The sequence below is a fragment of the Prosopis cineraria genome, unplaced genomic scaffold (assembly GCF_029017545.1).
Source record: "Prosopis cineraria cultivar Desert tree isolate PC_DT_omini unplaced genomic scaffold, ASM2901754v1 PC4, whole genome shotgun sequence".
NCBI classification, from domain to species: domain Eukaryota; kingdom Viridiplantae; phylum Streptophyta; class Magnoliopsida; order Fabales; family Fabaceae; genus Prosopis; species Prosopis cineraria.
Window position 1 is genome coordinate 14,823,680 of NW_026555335.1, and position 8,137 is coordinate 14,831,816.

The window sequence follows — 8,137 nt, forward strand, 5'->3', positions numbered from 1 at the left end:
CAAGTTTGTCCAAAAGCTCATTAGTTACAGGAATTGGTTATTTATTAAGGACAATTATCTTATTCAATGCCCTATAATCAACACAGAACCTCCTTAGGAGCACGGGACTAAGTATGGGCAGCCACTCGGTCGTATAATTCCTACTTCGATATTGGAAGCAAGTCTACAAACTTGGTATTTCAGCCTTATGAGCATGAGTAACAACAAGGGCATGAGTTTAGGGGTTAAGCCCCTTCCCTAACTGTTATTGGAAGCAAGTCTACAAACTTGGTATTTCTCCAATAGATTCTAAATTTCAAAAAGAAATGGAAGTTGACTTCTCAATCTCAAGTGCAATACATTTATGTCCAACATATAGCCTTTTACTCGTCCTTTTAATGCTTTCTTGAAAGCTTTATAGGCCACCATAGTCTGTGTTAGCGTGGGGTCACCATGTAAACAAACCTAAGCTTTCTCAACCTTCACTTTCATGTACAGCAACCACCAATTCACTTTCACTTCACCTAAAGACTCTAACCATGCCACACCTAGAACCACATCAATATTCGCTAATGGGCAAGGTTAAAAAGTTTGTGCCACTTACAACCTTTGTAAATTCAATCCCACTTTTCAACACACACCTTTCAAGTACATTTTCCTACCATCACCTACTGCCATCAAATATGTCTTTAATTATTGCACCTTTAATCCAAGTTCCTTTGCCACTTGACTAGAAATGAAACTGTGGGTTGTCCTACTATTGACCAGCATGGCCACAACCCTATCATTAAGTAGCCCTCTCATTTCATGGTTTTATAACTAGAGATGCCAGTACTGTCGACTGAGAGAGTTCCATGCTCGTGTATGTCTTCTCAATATCCCTTTCCTCTAAATCCTCAAAATCCTTCTCTACAGTTACATCGCCACTTTCCTCATCCACTGTTAATAATTACAAACACTTGGCTTTGCATTTGTGATTGGGTCCATATTTCTCCTTACATCTGAAACACAACCCAAGTTCTCTTTTGCGATTCAACTCATCCTCTGACAATCTCTTCATGGTTTGCATCATACTACTCCAACTACTAGGGCTTTGATTTCTCGCTACCACCTTAGTTACTATGTTAGAAATTGTGCCCTAGGGCCTATTATTTATACTATAAACATTGTTATTTAATGAATTTTTATTTTGTTATCATATTAATTACATGTTCATAATGATAACTATCATTAGATAAGCTATAATAATTGTCTTAAATATTCCTTGTCGATTATCTAAGGAATCATAGATTAAAAAAAGGCTAGTATGACTTTAATTAATTATAAAGATATAAATCAAAATCATAAGCACTTATATGACTTTGATTAATTGAGTAAGACTCAAAAATATATATGGTCATACTACAATGAAAAGAGTTTTTCTATTGCTATTATCAGTCCACTCAAAGATTGAGAAAGTAATGATCAATTAAATGAGAATGATAATTTCATGTCTCACATTTATCTAAAATATCATGTGACAGAAGGGATGTGATACGATTATATAATTGGTTACATCACATTATTGATCCCCATATAAATTAAGTAGTTGTAATGTCTTGCTAAAAGTTACTTGTGACTTGTGGGCTAGTAATTAGCCTACTACTAATTTCATATGGGCCTACATGGTTGTATGCAAAAATAACCCAACTCAAACTATAATGTCCAAGTTTATTAAATCTAAAATGTGTTTAGATTTAATGAATGTAATGCTTTATCTGAGGCGAGCGAATTTATATACATATACATTCGAATATTTATTTGATAAATATTTACATATAAATATAAAATTCAAAATATAATTATATATATACATCTATATTTGTATGTATATGATACACAAAATTCAATATATATAATATATATTTTCAAAATATGTGTGTGTGTGTGTACTCACATATATATATATATATATATATATATGTATATATACAATATATCATATATATATATAAGATATATTATATTATATTGTGTAAATTTTAAATTTAGTTTCATATGATAGATTAAATTTAATAACTAACATGATATAAAAAGTTATTATATCAATTCTATAATTTCAATTTATAAGATAAATTTAATTTTATCTTTACTGGCTCAAGATATGAATTTCAAAATAATTATAGTTATTTTTGAAAATTCATAAGGGAAGACAAAACCCTAATCTATATAATATAGATAAAGGGGACATGCCTAATAAGTGAGTTGATTGAGAGCCTCTTGATGGCCCAACACGTTAGAGCCATAAAAAGAAAAAAAAACCCTAAAAAAGGAAGGAGCATCTAATTGAGGCCATAAGATCAAATCTTTCAAGACTTCTACTTATATGAACATCAAATATTGGGAGGCCTAGCACATTCGTGTTGAAAATCTATTCGCATGGATTCCAATAAAGGGAGCTAATCTCGTTGTCATCTCCTGAGATCCAAACATTTAAAGGAAGGACTAAAGTTTGAGTTTAAAAAGTAATTTTCTATCTCCCTTGACTTAAATGAGTTCGTTTGTTCCACATTGAGATAGAAATTTTAAAAATTTAACCTTTCATTGTGCCTCCCTATCCAACATATTGGAGTTCGTGCAATTCACTTGCGTCGAGTTTCGGCTCTTAGGATTGACTGAGTGCTTCACACTTTTGACAAGTTTTCTCCAATGTTGCGTTTTGGCCCTCAATTTCAAAAGCAATATCCATGAGGTCTTTTAAGTTATTGGGCTTCATTATACATACATCAACTTTAACCTCCTCCTAAAGCCCATTTAGGAACATGCCCATTAGTGAAACCTCAGTCACATCATCCAGGGTTACAGACAACATCTCAAATTACTCACAGTACTCTAATACAGACCCACTATGTTTCAAGGTTGCTGTGTGTTCATAGTTGTCTCTAGCTTGTGTATAATGAAATTTAGTTTTAGCCCATTGGAACCAGTTCAAAACCTTTCCTTCTAATCGCACTAATGCAACGTCCATCTTTTATGCCTTCAGAACTCTATTAATAGAGAATTATCTCTCCATACAGAAAGTCCATACAATAGGATCATCTCCATTGAACAAGGGCATCTCTAACTATTAGTATTTCTATCCATCTTTCTCCCCCATCTCACTAGTCACTATCCTACCCTGTCCTCCATCATCTCCTCTCTCAACATGAGTTTCGTCATTATTCTGAGGTATTTCATCCTCTCTTCTTTCCCACACCACTTTATCATTATTTCCTCCAGACAACTATCTAAGAGTAGAGAGGATGTCGTTATTTTGATTTTGCAATTGGGTGAGGGTTCTCTACACTGCTAACCTCTCTTCTTGCGCTATCCTATTAGTTCTTTATAACTTAGCCATTGTTCCGTTCAATCCCTGAAACTCATTCATAGACTTTTCAAAAACTATCTAACCTAGCCTCTATTTGTGTAATTCATTATCCATTGGATCAGCCCACTCTAATACCAAGTTGATGCAACTCGAAAAATATACTAATATTACTTCACAAAAATAGCTAGTCATACCTCTTTTATGAGGTTGGAAGAGGAAGAAGAGATAAGAACCAACTAAGATCAAGTATAGTGGAAACAAAACTAAAATGGAGATAAAATAGAGTGAAGATAGAAATGCTTCCCTGACTTTTGAGAGGTCAGGTGCTCTCCCAGCCACCACTTCTCTGATTGCTTGCCTTTCTCTTGTAATTGTCCCATTGCTCTTCTTGAGGTTGGGCTTGCTACAGTGCCCTTATCTTCTCTCTTATGATTGTCTTTGTCATTGACAATGGCTCTAAGCCATTTCCTCCCATAAACATGACCCAAGGGAGTAACGGTCTCATCACAAACCAAACATTATCAATATATAAAACCCTATGGATTAAAAACTCTACTTAATTCAAAGCATGAGGCTAACAAGCTCACTATCAAAATAAGGGGAAAAAATCTTGAACTAAGCTTCTGCCGAAAAACTACCTCAATTAATTAATTAATTAATTAATCTATAACCATTGAATATGAATCCATCCATAGAGACTTTACAACAAGAATACAAGAGAAGGAAAAGGAATTAAGACGAAATCAAATCCTTGATTTCAAGTTCAAGGCAATTTTAAACAATCAATGAAGTCAATATAATTTTTATGGTCAAAACAAGAGCCTGATATCAATCTGGGTTTCACCAAATGACATTGAGACAATTTATGTTGACTAGGACCAGCTAAAAAAAGAAAAAATTAATAGAACCAACATTGTTACACCATGAATAAATATCATCAAAAAGCTTATGAAATACTTATTTCTAGCTTGTTATGCCTTATAGCTCTCTACCATGTCTATGATTAGGAAAGTTGTGGCTGTTTTGTTGCTGCTTTCTATGGGGAACTTAGGGTTTAGGGAATAGTTGCTATGCACTACAGAGGAGTGACCATTTGAAGCTAGGCAATCACCTAAATGACTTAAACCCCACTGCTATATGCTCAGCCAACAACCTATATTGCAGGACTTTTAAGGAAAAACTTGGTGACTCATCGTGGTTGTGGATGGATGTGGACCTCTATAGCCATATATGCCATTAAATGAGACCAGAACCTTAAAATCCCTGAAAATAAGCCAACTACGTGATCTCCCACCTATCCAGTCATATAATGACCCTTAATAAGATATACAAATCAACTTCTAATGACTTTAAATCCCTAATCAAGAAATCAAGATGTTACATAATTCATAACATCTCAATCACTTAAGGTGTTCGCGTAACTCAAATCTAATCACATTGATTGAAAGAATATATTAGGTCACAAAATTACTTCTCTCACCTTAAGAATTCTAATTAATTAATCTATTTCAATTCTTTGTTAGCTTCAAATTAATCTCAAATTCCCCAACATCCCAATTCTACAGAGCTATAGCCTCAAGTAATTAATCTCAAGTCCTTTAGTCTTAAATGTTAGACTTTTAAAATGCATCTAAGTTCATATGTTCATTTCACGCTTGAAATGGAACATATCCTGTGTGAATTGGCTACCCTTTGTATATGATAGGACTTAATGGATCCAATTCAAACTTGAGCTAGAATGAATCTCCCTTGGATTAGACACTACACTGAGTCATTTCATGCTTCTGAGAAGGACTAGCAGATGTTTTGGCAGCTCCGTGTGGGAAGTGTCTTGGAGATATTTTTTGCGTTCTAATTCATACTTGAGTGCAATTTGTATTCATGCTTAAATTGTCCATAGCTTCAGTTTGATGTTTTCCTTATGACATTTCATGCTTAAGTCTTAGAGAATTACGCTTGAAATGTAAGTTGGCTTAGAACCATTCAAGTCTAAATTAGAGAGACTTAGAACTGAGCAAACCAAATCAAGCTTGTTTCAGAATGGTTCAATTGTGTTTCATCACATAGAGAACATACTTAAACATATTATAACCTCATGCTTGAATTTTCAAGAGTGAACTAGAACCAAAAGCCTTTGTGCCATTTCATGCTTGAATTGGCTTCTAACAAGTATTTAATGTTGACCATAGAATTCTACACATCTTCAATGATTAAAATCCTTACCCTAAATGTCCCTAATGATCTTAAACACGTTGACTTATAAATATAAATAGGATCTCATTTGAGTGTGAAATGCTTGCATCAAATCATTAAGCTTTAAGTGCAAATTTCTACATCTTGCATTCATTATATGTGAAAATAGCTCTCAGCTAGTTTATATGCATTTATTGTAATATCTATTCTTTAAGAGAGTTTATTAAGTGTCCTTAAACACTTCTTATCATCTCTTTAAGTAAATCAAAGGTAGTTTTCCCTTGTGCTATTACAAAGAAAAGATTTTCTCTCTGAAAGTAATTTCAATAAAGAAAAATTTTCTTGCCATCAAGAGAAGCATTCTCTTGAGTTTGAGAGGCTCACTATTATAGTGAGAGACTTATAAACGACTCACAAGTGCCTGAGCAAACTTGTGAAGATATAGTGGAAAATCTCAATTGTGATATTAAGGATTGAATGTAAGTCAAGCGATTGAGCCGAATCAGGATAAATTCTTTGCTCAATATCTCTATCCCTACCTACACTCTTTATATTCAGTTCATTTATATTATTCCCTATCTCTTGGTTCTTGTATTTGTAAGTGTTTACATTTCTCAAGACTTAGTTTAGTTGAGTTGATTTTGTTATCTATTTTAAAAAGAGCTCTTGCAAACTTGCTTCCCAAATCTGTTCTTATTCAAGCTCTCCGATTTTGATTTTATTTATGCATTTGACTGTGAAATACCTTTCAAGTGTTTTGACAAATCTCCTGCAACAAAAGTATTTAAGTTTTGCTCTTTTGTTCCAATCTTGTTGCATTTCAAATTGTATCAAAATTCGTGAAAATCTGTTTGGTTGAAAATTTCCTAAACACCTAATTCATCCCCCTCTTTAGGTGTTATTGCTTGGTCTAACACATTATATTTAAAAATTCAAAAAGACATCATGAAAAATATAAAGAATTAAGAACTTATTGAAGACTCATTTAAACTTAATAAAAAAATAATAGGAAATGCAAAGATTAAAAACGTGTATATTTGAAAAAAGCTATAAAATGTAGGGGATAAAATCACCAAAAAGTACAAGGAAAAGAAAAGACAAAGAATGCAAAGAGAGCATATGCGCATGGTGGTCCCTCAAGTCCCAAATAAAAAATACATTTTTTTAAAAGGCAATACTATAGATGTTTCATATGTGATACAATTTTTATGAATATATTCTTACCATGATTTCAGCAACTTTTTGAAAAAGATATCTAGAAAATTGAAAAATATATCTAGAAAAATGTAGAACATGAAACACTTTTTGAAGATATATTTAAGCTAAAAAATGAAGTTTACACAAAAATAAACATAAATAATGGAAAGCGCAAAGATTAAAAAAAAATGTGCTTAAGATAATAAAAACATAAAACTGAAAGAAAAAGTGAACAAAATGCACGTTTAAAAAAAGAGCAGCAAATGAAAATAAATCAATTTAAAAAAATTAGATAAAAGAACAAGAAATGGAAATGTCAAATTGATGAGCTGATATTTTTATAAAAAGAAAAAAAAAACACTAAAATGTAAGGAGAAAAATCAAATATAAGTAAAGGGGGGAAAATGGAGAGAAAGAATGCAATGAGCTTATATGGTGATTTTCATAAGTCCCACATCAAAAATTTATTTAAAAAACTAAATAATGTAAATGTTATATAATATCATTTATAAAACATTATTCATGAAAGATGACATTTATTTAAAAATTGAAAAAGATAAAATGTAAAGCATGAAGCACTTTATGACGATATATTTAATCTACAAAAAGAAGTTTATACAAAGAATATGTAAATAATAGGAAGTCAGAAGATTTAAAAAAAACATGCTCAAAAGAATAAAAAAATCTTTATACTGTAAAAAAAATCAATAAAATGCACGTTAAAATAAAAGAGAAGCAAAAGAAAAAAAATCAAGATCACAAAAATTATACATAAAAAAATAGGAATGTTAAAGCTTTAAAATTTGAGAAAAAAATTTAACACAAAGAAAAGGAAAGAAACAGAGAGAAAGAATGCAATGGGTTTATATATGGTGTCAATGAATGATGGTTTTCATAAGTCTCACATCAAAATTATTTTTTAGAAAAACAAAATAATGTAAAAGTTTTACAATATCATACATTAAACAATAAAAATTACTCATAAAAGATGACTTTTATAAAAAGAAAATTGAAAACGATATCCATAAAAATGTAAAACAACAATGACTTTTTGAAATCAAGTTTAGACAAAAATATACATAAAAGGACGTGCGAAGATTTAAAAAATGTGTTTCAAATAAAAAATATAAGAAAAAATAAAGAAAATTAACATTAAAGAAAAACATAGAAAAGCCAAAAAAGGTCATGCTTAAAAAAAATATATAGATAAAAGAATATAAAGTGCAAATGTTAAAAAGATGAGCTGATATTTTTGGAAAAGAAAACTGCTTTAAAATGTAAAGAAAAAATTAACAAAAAGAAAAGGGGGGAAAAAGAGAGAGAGAATGTAAAAGTTTGAATATGGTGTAAGTGAATAGTATTTTCACCAGTCCCACATCAAAAACATTTTTAAAAAAGAAAATACAGTAAATGTTTCATAAT